General features: G+C 42.9%; 1 protein-coding gene across 4 annotated transcripts in view; it reads right to left on the reverse strand.

Moving 5' to 3' along the window:
- RAI1 (retinoic acid induced 1) overlaps window positions 1–12,185 on the reverse strand; it is a 208,810-nt gene that overhangs the window by 82,445 nt on the left and 114,180 nt on the right. The window contains exon 1 of one of the 4 annotated variants that reach the window (XM_056534107.1): window positions 6,886–7,005. The exons of the other annotated variants lie outside the window; for them this stretch is intronic. The gene's annotated coding sequence lies outside the window, so the exon portion shown is untranslated. Of the gene's footprint in view, window positions 1–6,885; window positions 7,006–12,185 lie in introns of those variants that run through there. 4 annotated transcript variants of the gene reach the window in all.

The following is a 12,185-nucleotide window of genomic DNA, read 5'->3' on the forward strand; positions in this document are numbered from 1 at the left end:
TTTGCTTCTAAACTGGGCGGTTCCCAAGACACGTGTCATCAGAGAGCACTTAGACAGAAAAGAACAACTCAACTTCAGCAGCTCATAAGTACTGAAAGGATTAAGATTTTTTAATAGAAGTAATTTACAAATCTGTTTAACTTTCTGGAGCCAGTTGATATATATATATAAAAAAAAGTTTTTTCCTGCATAACCCCTTTAAGGCTATGTTCAAATGGTGGAATTTCCAAGCAGAATTATGCGGAAATATTCTTCTAGGAAATTCCGCTGCAGCAGAGTCCCATTGACTCTGCAGAAATCCTGATTTCGGTGTCTGCAGAAACAATGAACAAGGTGCCTATGGAAAACATCTGTGCCTATGGAGACGGCGCATTTCAGAGGGGTCCTAGCGCTGGCAGAACATGCAAATGTGTGGAATTTCCGCCACCGTATTTTCCGCCGTGTGAATATACGTTAAGTAGGATCTTGTTGCAATGATGCCCCCCCCCACACTGATTTTTATACATGCTACAATAAAAAAATACAGCCAAAAATTGGCCACCTCTGGGATCCCGAAATGCGCTACGCCTTGTTTTCTTATTGATTTATGGTGGAGCGTATTGGTGGATGTATTTTTGCGTCTGTATTATGAATACAGGTCCCAGCCCGACCAAAGATCCCTATAATACGGTCATTTTGGGTTGATAGACCCACAGTTTTGCAGGGAATTGCAATATTTTGTATCGGTTATACGAATATCCAGAAAATGGGGAAATTGAATATTGAGGCACATGTTGGCCAAGAAGCTTATTGGAAACCCATGGAAGAGATAGGTAGGACTGACGAAAATTGGCCTTCCTGTCCATAGCAACCCAATTGTCCATAGCAACCAGAATCTTTTTTTCCAGGTCAGGTTAGAAACTAAAAACTGAACCCCGATTGGTTAACAGGAGGATGTAGAGACAAAATGGGGGAGATTTATCAAAACCTGTGTAGAGGAAGAGTGGTGCAGTTGCCCATAGTAACCAATCAGTGATCCATAAAAGACCAATATATGGAGGGTGAATCCAGATAATTCACCACAAAATTCACCAAAATCCCTAATTTCCCATATATTAAAACATGTAACTTTATTGATTTATAATAATCCACACAAAATGAAAGATTAAAAATTCAGAGTGTCTCTCTTCCCATGTATACTGATGTTAAATGAGTACTGCTGTACCGCAATTAATTGTAATTCTGTATGTACTTGCAGTGTGACATACAGATGGGGAAGGAAACCACAAAATTTAAAATCAGTTTACAGCCCCCCTCGACATGTTTCGCCGTTGGACACGGCTTTGTCAAGAGGTTGTAGGGCTAAGCCCTACAACCTCTTGACAAAGCCGTGTCCAACGGCGAAACATGTCGAGGGGGGCTGTAAACTGATTTTAAATCTTGTAGTAACCAATCAGATCGCTGCTTTCATTTTTCACAGGTCTTTAAAAATGAAAGAAGCCAGTTGATTGGTTGCTATGGGCAACTGCACCACTCTTCCTCTACACAGGTTTTGATCAAATCTCCCCCAATGTGTCCATAGATGGGGAATTTTGATCAGACCGGCATTCAACAGTGGAGTGATCAGGGCTCAAGTCCTGCAGGAACGCGTGGGAACTGAGTTCCTGCACTTTTTTACACAGCAGGAACACCGTTTCCATTTGCCGTACCAGCCCCTGAGTGGAAATCTTGGGTGAGTTCCCATACTTTTTTTTTTTCCAGGACTTGACCCCTGGGAGTGATGGCTGGTAAAGAGGCTTATTGTAAACTCATGGAACTAATTTGGACCAAATGTTTTACAGGCACGGACAAGGCAAAAATTGGTCCTGTTGCCCATAGCAACCAGGGATCACGTTTCGGAACAGGTTAGGAAATAACTCGGATTGGTTGACGGGGAGTTAAAAATCTGTCTTTAGATGGGGAAATTGTGCCCGACCGGCATTTCTAATATTGGGATATTGGTTGGTTTGTCAAGGGGCTTATTGAAAACCCATAGATTAGTTAGGATTGACAAAGGGGGCCTTGTTTCCCGTGGCAACCAGAATCTTTTGTTTCCAGGTCACATTAGATAATGAAAGCTGAACCCCGATTGGTTAGCAGAGAATTTTATAGATAAAAAGCAGCCATAGATGGGAAGATTTGATCCAACAAAATTCAAAATTCAGATGCTTGAGGGGAACCAGAGGGGCCCCCTTTAAAGACTTATTAAATTAAATAAATACCCAGAATCCCGCACTCCTATACTGGCAGCTATTGTTGTCACCCACACAGTGTGATCACAGTTGCTAAGCAACACCTCGAAAAGGCTCTGTCCTCTGCTTACCAAACAGTACGGCTGAAAGATTACTCATTATGGCTCCCCCTAAACTTGTGGCCCTAAACTACAACTCTCAGTAAGCCCTAACTGCTCCAGAGCATGCTGGGAGTTGTAGTTTCACAACAGATGGAGATTCATAGGTTAGTAACCACCGCTAGGGAGGTCAGTAAGTCTCCATAAGGCAGTGTTCCCGTAGCAGGGTGCCTCCAGCTGTTGCAAAACTACAACTGACATGCTGGGAGTTGTAGTTGTGCAACAGCTGGAGGCACCTTGCTTGGAAAACACTGCCATAAGGAATGACGATAACGGAAAAATTCTGATGGGGAATTATTATGTACGTTACGAGAGCTTTAACTTTTTGATTTTTGGAATGGGGGGATCCAGTATGGAGGACTGACTGCTCAAACCGGTGAAAAGTGAATCCGCCAGTTAGTAGGGTAATGCGCCATTTCCAAATGGATAGGCTAATTTGCATAATTATAGGGTACATTTGCATATACCAATTCATCGTACACCTTGCTTCAGTGGTCTTATACCAGGGACAATTTGGAGGTGACATTTTGCCTTGACGTAAATCAGTGTCTCGCCAGATATCCATTTGGAGAGGTCCGGGCAAAATACATTAAGTATCAGCTGCACCGCTAGCAAGCCGCCATCTTGTGTGCTGCACCAGGCAATAGGCCTCTAATTCCATAGCAACCGATCAAGATTCCAGCTTCCACATAAAGTGAAAGCTGCAACCTGAATGGTTGTTATGGCCAACACAAACACACAAAATAACGCATCTTCTTTTGAGAAAGTTAAGTGACGGCCAATATGGCGACCATTACAGATCTTCTACCATTAATGGTTGTCCCCTATTCGTAGGACGCCAAAGAGATGCGATTTACGACTGGTCAGTATGTATTATCATAATTAGCATGGACGGAAAATTGTCAGTAATTCCACCACAACCAGTAAGAATCTGAAAATTGCCGCCATATCGATCGCCGTAGTTGTTGATGAACCGCGTCAACTGCTATTTGTTTTAAAAATTTGTGGCACGGCACAATTTTAGCGCATATGACGTCAACTATGGCAACTGCTGAACTACACGCACAGGCTTGATACAGGATTTACAGAAATTTTTTATTTCTGAGGTAAATTTAATTTTTACAGCATTTCATTTTTTTTTTTTACAAAAAATGTTACCTCATACATGGCGATCAGTTCTCGTACCATTCTATACATTTAAAAATTTTTTACTTTCAAACTATTTTTTTGGTTAATATACGGTAATCGCCGCCATTGTTTGAAAGATAATACTAAATAATTATTGACCTAACCCTTCGATTTCCTCTGTAGCTCCAACCACTACAATACAAAAGATCTTCCCTTAACCCAGTGTTTCCCAGCCGGGGTGCCTCCGGCTGTTGCAAACCTACAACTATAGCGTTTTTAGTTTTTTTTTTGTTTTTTTATGTACAAAAATGTACCTCATACATAATGATCTGTTCTGGTATCATATTATTCATGTAAAATAAAAAAATTAAAAAAAATTTTAACTTTGAAATATACGGTATATATATTTTTAATAATCGACACCCTTGTTTGAAAGATTATACAAAATAATTATTGACTTAACCCTTCGATTTCCTCTGGAGGTCCGACCACAACAACACAAAAGATCTTCCCTTAACCCAGTGTTTCCCAATCGGGGTGTCTCCAGCTGTTACAAACCTACAACTACCTAGCATGCCCGCATATCAAGTCAAATCTGGTGACTGCTGTACAACACGTACCGCCTTGATACCTGATTTACAGACAAATCTAATTTCTGAGGTAAAATAAATTTTTACAGCGTTTGTTTTCTTGTTTTTCTTTCCTTTGTTACAAAAATTTACCTCATACATAGCGACCTGTTCTAATTTCTGAGGTAAAATAAATTTTTACAGCGTTTGTTTTTCGTTTTCCTTTTTTTTTGTTACAAAAATGTACCTCATGCATAGCAATCTGTTGTAATTTCTGAGGTAAAATTTTTTTTTACAGCGTTTGTTTTTCTTTTTTGTTACAAAAATTTACCTCATACATAGCGATCGCCGATCTGTTCTGGTACCATATAATGTATTTAAAACAAAAATCAAAAAATGTTGTCCTTTGAAACTAATTTATTTATTTATATATTTTTTTTAATATAATCACCACCATTGTTTGGGACTTAACCCTTTCGCTGTCTTCTGGAGGTCCGACCCAACCAGGGTTGCAAAACTACAACTGCCAGCATGCACGGACAGCCTTCGGCTTCCAATTGTAGTTTTGCAACAGCTGGAGGCACCCCGGTTGGGAAATGCTACCTTAACCCCACGTTTTATGCCGTTGTACGTCCCTGTGCCAATTTCTCCGCCTCTCCATTTTCGGATACCCCCGTCTCTTATACGACTCCTTCTCCCCCGCAGGCTCCAGTTCCCCTAATGCACATTCAGAGACATATGGTGACAGGATTTAGATCCGTTTTTTCTTTTTCTTTTTTGATGAGGATGGATGGAGATGGAGCTGTTTTGGCAGTTTGCGGTGTCTCCGCGTTTCGCTCGTCACCTCGTAACCTTCAGGGCTGTGCGGGTCCGAGACACGAAACACAAAGGCGTGATGGCTGCTTGTTTTACACGATTAATCCCCCTCCATTCACTTCTGTAATGACCTTGCGCACAACAAAAACCCTCATCTCCTTCACCCTTCCTCACCATAGAAACCGATAGATAAAACCTTTCGTTCGAGCGAGCGGTCATTGGGTTTTGTTTTTCAAGAGGATTTTCTTAGGCCCTGGGCAAAAGCTACACCTGGGCCCCAAAGAGCGATGACATCACATTCGCCATATAGAGGTAGCACAGCTGAGTTTGTCGCGGCGTAAGTCCTTGTTATATAATGTGCTCTGCAAATTCAGCTCTGCTACGTCTTCAAGTCAATATAAGATTGTCGCTGGCTCTATTCATAGTCCCCATCAGCGATTCTGTCATATTTGATGAGAAAAATAGGGCTGCATGCTGCGCCATTTTCCCTTCAAAACGACAAAAACATCTACCACAGCAGAAATGTGAACAGAGACTTACATCACAGTTCATTGCTCTAGTGCAGTGTTTCCCAACCAGCATGCCTCCAGCTGTTGCAAAACTACAACTCCCAGCATGCCCGGACATGCCCTCACGCTGGGAGTTGTAGTTTTGCAACAGCTTGTGGCACGCTGGTTGGGAAACACTGCTCTAGTGGATCGGTGGAGCCCCATTAAGGCTATGTTCACACGGTAGAATTTCTGAGCAGAATTACGTGGATATATTCTGCTCGGAAATAACGCTGCAGCAGAGTCCCATTGACTGCAATGGGATTCTGCTGCACTATACACATGGTATAATTTGCGCGGCTGAAACATCCGCCGCAGAAATCCCGATTTCCGTGTCTGCAGAAACAATGATCAAGGTGCCTATGGAAATACATCTGTGCCTATGGAGACGGCGCATTTCAGAGGGGTCCTAGCACTGGAAGAACATGCAAATGACCGGAATTTCCGCCCCCGTTTTTTCCACCGTAGGATTTTGTGGCAATGGTGACGCGCTACAATAAAAAATACAACGAAATATTGTCCACTTCTGGGATCCCGAAATGCGCTACACCTTGTTAGCTTATTGATTTAAAGCGTACCCGTCAGATCCAACAAAAAATGTTTTTTTTTTATATATCACTCAGTACCTAATCCTGACCATGAAGAAATGAAGAAAAATCCAGCTCAGATGCAGATCAAAAATGTGCAGGTTTATTTCACATCACGCCCAGAAACAACAGGTACAAGTCGGAAGTGACGCGTTTCGGCCAGGTGCTGGCCTTAGTCTTAATCCTGACCATGTACATCTAATTTTGATGTGTCTAGCACCTTTATTTTTTTATTACACATTTCATTTAGCTCACTAGTCTGAATTCCTCTCAAAGGGAGGGGGCGTGGCCTCACTGTGCAGGTCTCCGCCCCCTCCCTCAGTAGGCTGTCTGCTCACATCTCCCCTAGCATTAGCAAAACTACAACTCCCAGCTTGTCCTCACTGACAGTAGTGGGACACAAGCTGACAGTGGGAGGATTTTTCCTCCAGGTGTGAGTCCTGTGCTCACAGCTGTCAATCAAGGAAGTGTGTCCATGACGCATGGACACAACAGGACTGGTATGTATCCAAGCAGGCAGGGGGGGCAGTTGTTTGACTGGATTTTTCATACTGAAATACTGAAAATGTTCTAATGAAAGCAATTGCAAAACCTATTGGTTATACATGCTTTACAACATATCAAAAGTTTTTGTATCTGACAGTGCCCATTTAAGGTGAAGCGTAACACGCATGTATTTTTGCGTCTGTATTATGAATACAGGTCCCTATAATACTGTCATTTTGGGTTATTAGACCCACAGTTTTGCAGGGAATTGCAATATTTTGTATCGGTTATACTAATACACAAAATCTGTCTATATTACATTCACACGTAACCGACCTTAGTTGTAAATTTGGACTATATCTAACTTTATGGACATTTTTTACCTCAAAAAATCATCCATAACCAAGAATAGAAGGTGATTGACCTCGCTGGTGTCCTGGGTCTATAAACCAAACATCGACCATCAAACCCTGGAGGAGCGGAATGACTATGAGCAGAAGATAGCTTGGCATAATATCCATAGGCGGAGATTTATCAAAACTTGGACAGAGGAAAAGTTGTTGAGTTGCCCATAGCAACCAATCAGATGGCTGCTTTCATTTTGCAGAGGCCTTTTCAAAAATGAAAGAAGCGATCTGATTGGTTGCTATGGGCAACTCAGTAACTTTTCCTCTGGACAGGTTTTGATAAGTCTCCCCCATAGTCTTTATGGCCCTTGTGCCCAAGCAGAAAGCTTAGCTTAGCCTGCCCATTTAACCCTGGAGCCACCCTACTCTGATAGCCGCATATACCCCTGGAACCACCCTACTCTGATAGCCGCATATACCCCTGGAACCACCCTACTCTGATAGCCGCATATACCCCTGGAGCCACCCTACTCTGATAGCCGACATGTCTTTCTGAAGAGATGCCCATCTCCCTGGTAGTCCTGACACAACAGACTGTAGAACAGACGCTCCTAAGGGCGGGTTCACACCATGATTTTTCAATACGGTTTTGCCATACGGTTTCTTTTAAAAAAAAAAAAAAGGGGAGAGAAAACCGTGCCCATAGACTTTCCATTCAAAGCCGTATTAATCATAATGTGTAAGGTTGTCTCCGTTTTTTAAACCATACGTTTATTTAACTTTTTTTTCCGGTTGAAAAAACGTATTTTAACCGTATAGGGTTATTTTAACTTGGGAGTCAATGGGAACCGTACAGAACTGTATGTGCGTACGGTTCCATCTGGTTTGCATCATACGGTTTTTGACTTTGCACAGTTTTTTTTCTAGGGAATTTCAATCAAACAAGTGAAACTTTATTCATAATAGAGTGAAAAGTTAAAAACGTATACATTTTTTTTTTCTTAAAAAACGGATGTAACCGGACATTACTTTTCAAACTATATACAGGTTAAAATTTGTACACACGTTTTCATACAGTTTAGTCCGGTTCTGAGGAATCCGTTTTTTTATCCAAAAACCTGATATGGGAACTGTATTGCAAAAACGTGGTGTGAATCCAGCCTAAAATTACCTTTCTTCCAAGGAAAAAAAGCCTAGCCTGACCGCTGGTCCAATGACCCAAAGATCCCTATAATGTTGTCATTTTGGGTTATTAGACCTACGGTTTGCCAGGAATTGTGGTATTTTGTATCCGTAATACGGATACAAAAATCTGTCTATAGTACGTTCTTAGTTGTCACTTTGGTCTACATCTACTGTATGGATATTCTTTCTCAAGAAATTATCCGTACCCAAGAATAATAGGTGATTGACCTCGCTGGTGTCCTGAGTCTATAAACCAAACATCAACCATCAAACCCTGGAGGACCTAATTAACTATAAGCAGAAGATAGCTTGGCGTATTATTCATAGTCTTTATGACCCTTGTGCCCAAGCAGAAGGCTTAGCTTAAAGGGGTACTCAGGGGGAAAACATTTTTTTTTAATCAACTGGTGCTAGAAAGTTAAACAGAATTGTAAATGACTTCTATTAAAAATCTTTACCCTTCCAGTACTTTTTAGCAGCTGTATGCTACAGAGGAAATTCTTTTCTTTTTTAATTTCTTTTTTGTCTTGTCCACAGAGCTCTCTGCTGACACCTGATGTCCGTATCAGGAACTGTCCAAACAGCATAGGTTTGCTATGGGGATTTTCTCCTGCTCTGGACAGTTCCTGATACGGGCATCAGGTGTCAGCAGAGAGCACTGTGGACAAGAAAAAAAAGAAATTCAAAAAGAAAAGAATTTCCTCTGTAGCATACAGCTGCTAAAACATACTGGAAAGGTAAAGATTTTTTAATATAAGTAATTAACAAATCTGTTTAACTTTCTGGCACCAGTTGATTGAAAAAAAAAATGTTTTCCACTGGAGTACCCCTTTAACCGCTGGCTGACTGCCCATGTACCCCAGGAGCCACCATACTCCAGGGGTATATGGGCTGACAATCCATGGTAGTCCTCCGCTCCTAATAAGCACCGGCATCCTGTTTCCTTTCCACCATCATTTATCCTGACCTTCCCCTGATGCTGACCCTCCTCTTTCTTATGGCACACATATAAAGTCTGCTCCTTCTGTGTACAACCGACGCTCCTAACATTACCTTTCTGCTTCTTAAAAAAGTCCCAGCCCGACTGCTGATCCAATGACCCAAAGATTGCTATAATGCTGTCATTTTCTTTTCTTAGACCCAGGGTTTACCAGGAATTGTGATATTTTGTATCCGTAACATGGATAACAAATCTGTCTATATTCCGTACACGTAAAATCGGCCTTAGTTGTAAACTTGGACTATAGCTACTTTATGGACATTCTTTCTAAAAAAAATGTGTCCGTAACAAAGAACAGAAGGTGATTGACCTCACTAGTGTCCTGGGTCTATAAACCAAACATCGAGCATCAAACCTTGGAGGATTGACTATGAGCAGAAGATAGCTTGGCGTAATATCCAAGCAGAGGACCTAGCTTGACTGCTGGCCTAGTGCCCATATACACCTGGAACCACCCTACAAGAGACTTCTCTGACAGCCGACAATCCAAGCCTCTCCCAAGAGATGCCCATCTCCTTGGCAGTCCTCTGCTCCTAATAAGCACTGGCATCCTGCTTCCTTTCCACCATCATTTATCCTGACCTCCTCCTGATGCTCACCCCCCCCTCTTTCTTATGGCCCACATCAAGTCTGCTCCTTCTGCGTACAACCGGCGCTCCTAACATTACCTTTCTGCTTACTAAAAAAGTCCCAGCCTGGCAGATAGTCTAATGACCCACGGATCCCTATAATGCTGCAATATTGGGTTATTAGACCCACGGTTTGCCAGGAATAGTGATTTTTTTGTATCTGTATTACGGATACAAACTATGTCTATATTGTGTTCAGTGAAATCGGCCTTAGTTGTAAGTTTGAACCATATCTACTCTATTAATATTCCTTCTAAAGAATCATCCATAAATAAGAAAAGGAGGTGATTGACCTCTCTGGTGTCCTGGGTCGATAGTCTTGATGACCTGGTGTTCTCAAGTAGAGGGTTTAGCTTGTCTGCTGGCCTAGTGCCCATATACACCTGAAGCCACCCCACAAGAGACTTCTCTGACAGCCAACAATCCAAGCCTCTCCCAAGAGATGCCCATCTCCCCGGTAGTCCTCCATCCTAATTAGCACCAGCATCCTGCTTTCTTTCCACCATCATTTATCCTGACCTTCCCCTAACGCCGACTCCCCTCTTACTTATGGCACACATCTAAAGCCTGCTCCTTCTGCCTACAACCGGCGCTCCTAACATTACCTTTCTGCTTCAGAAAAAAACCTAGGAACCATTGTTCTCTTTGTGCCCCAGGTGTCAATCACGTCTCACTCCCGTCTCAGCTGCGCCGCTGTCAAGGCCTTGATATATTTCATCCAACATGCGGCATTGCAAATATTCCCCAGCCCCACACCTCCAACGCTTCTCCTCTTTCAGGTGCTAGGCAAAGCGAGATGCGCTCATCCAACGGCGGCACCACCATAGCTCACAATCTCCTAATTCATCTTATCCCGGTGCCAGAGGTGATGTTAGCTAATTAAGGGCTGTAAACCGGAATATTTTATAGCATTACACCGCTTAACCCCTTCACAGCCGTCAGAGCCTCCACGATCCTACGCAGCCAATGACGGCGGGGCTGTGCACCAGAACACAAACTGAATTATACCTCTCCTTCTACTGCGGCGGCAACGACGGCACACAAAGGCACGCTGCCTATAAAACCTCCTTATACAGGTCTATTCAGCGGATAGACAAAGACAAGACAGAAAATGTTGCCTGCATGAAAGTTGCGAGTTTCCTCATGAACCCCCCCCCCCCTTTTACTACAATGTATTAGCTATATGTTCTAAAGCAGCCACCCGATTATGCAATAGTCATATTGTACGGCCGCTTTATATAACAGCTTGACTATTCCTCATAATACAATCACAGTATGAAATCAAATATGACATTGTCTCCGCCGATCCCTCATTATACAGCTACACCATTACGGGTGGGCTCGCTGGTCCCTCACCATGCCGCCACCTGCCATAAGCAGAAATTAAATACTCCACACAGTCATTCCTTGTACAACTCATTGTCTACAACAGTGTTTTACATTGAGATTGTAGTGGACTGTGTAAGTGTTGACTGTGTGTCTTTAGCTGTTGCAAAACTACAACTCCCAGCTTGCCCGGACAGCCATTGGCTGTCCGGCCAAGCTGGGAGTTGTAGTTTTGCAACAACTTAAACACTCTGGAAAACACTGGTCTCCAGCTTGGTCTATACAACCGTCCACCATTAGTAACCCAGACATACACTGTCAATCCTTAAGCCAGATGTTCTCCAATTGTACAATCGTCCTCCCTAATGAACGGTTACATTGTCTAGTGCTCCCATATTTATACAACTGATCATCAATGACCAACCGTTCCGTTGTAACACTGTACATAACTATAAGTTACAATGACTAAACCTACTACAACCCAACTGTTTGACCACCTGCCAAAGTCAATAGTTCAAGTGTCAGATGTACAATTTTCCTCCATTACCCAACCACTACACTGTCTTCTGGTCCCAAATGGTACAGCCGACTGTTTCATTATCAGGGCCGGTGAAACCATTAGGTAGCTAAGGCAGCTGCCTTAGGGCGCCATTGGCAAGGGGAGGTGTGGAAATATCTGAATTCTCAGCCACTTACAGGGGACTTGAATCGCAGGCGCTGCCCCCCCCCCCCACCCCATGTAAGCATTTCCACTCAGTACTGTACCGAACATGAATCCCTGCTCCAGTACTGTACCGAAGAGACGCTCTGCTTACCCTGCATGCCACGCGATGGCATCATGATGTGCGGCATGCAGGGTAAGCAGATAGCAGTGCAGCGCTGTGGAGAAGTCCTGCCAGAGAGGAGGCCCTGGTGTTAGCACAGGAGTGGAGGGAAAGGTAGTTGGGATTTCTATTTGGGGGGGGTGGTGAGAGATAACCTACAAATCTTCCTACCTACCAGCATTATTCACATGCTTTATCTACCTACCGCCACTACCTACCTAGTGGCACTATGGCACTATCTATCTACCTACCAACACTATCGACCTGCATTATACCTACCTGTTGGCCCTATCTACCAACACCTACCTAATGGCACTATCTACCTATCTTCCTGCATTATATTTACCTACCTACCAGCACTATCTACTTACC

This window comes from Hyla sarda, chromosome 8 (genome assembly GCF_029499605.1).
Source record: "Hyla sarda isolate aHylSar1 chromosome 8, aHylSar1.hap1, whole genome shotgun sequence".
Taxonomy (NCBI): Eukaryota; Metazoa; Chordata; class Amphibia; order Anura; family Hylidae; genus Hyla; species Hyla sarda.